Consider the following 796-nt stretch of genomic DNA (forward strand, 5'->3'; position numbering starts at 1 on the left):
TGGGAATGATGTGAGAGGAAGGGGAAGAGAGGGGAGGTGAGAGGAAGAAGAAGAGGGAGGTGAGAGGAAGAAAAAGAGGGAGGGTGAAGGAAAAGAGAGAGGGGTGGGGGGAGACAAAGAGAACTGCGGCAAGGAATCCGGGCTCACTGTGGATGCGAGACCGATCCGCTGCACAGAGCACAGCAGAAATAAAAGCAACGATTGACAAAAATTCGTCATGATAGCAGGCACAAAGGAGACTCTTGTTGCTTTTGTTTCCTTGTTCATTTGGCGCAAGAACAACGTCCCACTACACAGGCTAGGGAGACAAACGATCGCTTGTTGTTTTAGGGTTTGAAGGCCCTGTGCCAAAGCGATAACAAAGATCATATATATCAGCGATTACCAATTGTTACCGTCTCTGATTGCTAGTCCGTCAGCCCCTAGTTACGGCTAAATTAATAGCAAGACCGTTACAGTAGGCGTACAAACATCTTAACTTTGATGTACACCAGGGTCGTGTGTGTGTGTACAATTGCTGGCAAGATTTAGGGGAACACTCCAGACAGGGAGAATGAACAGCCTTGATAAACAACAAAATATACACTTTAAAGAAAAGAACAATGAGGAAAAGCCATTAATGCCGTATATGGTGGGCGAGACACGTTTATAAAGTAAATTGATGGCAATTGGAATGTACAATATCTGTCGGGAGAGTCCGTTTCAAATTCAAATTCGAATAATTTATGTTCTGAGGCTTAAATGCGTCTTTTAATGCAGGTACCAGATGCGGTAAAAGCGAAACAGTTCCGAATGC

Source organism: Penaeus monodon, chromosome 25 (genome assembly GCF_015228065.2).
Source record: "Penaeus monodon isolate SGIC_2016 chromosome 25, NSTDA_Pmon_1, whole genome shotgun sequence".
In the NCBI taxonomy this organism is placed as follows: domain Eukaryota; kingdom Metazoa; phylum Arthropoda; class Malacostraca; order Decapoda; family Penaeidae; genus Penaeus; species Penaeus monodon.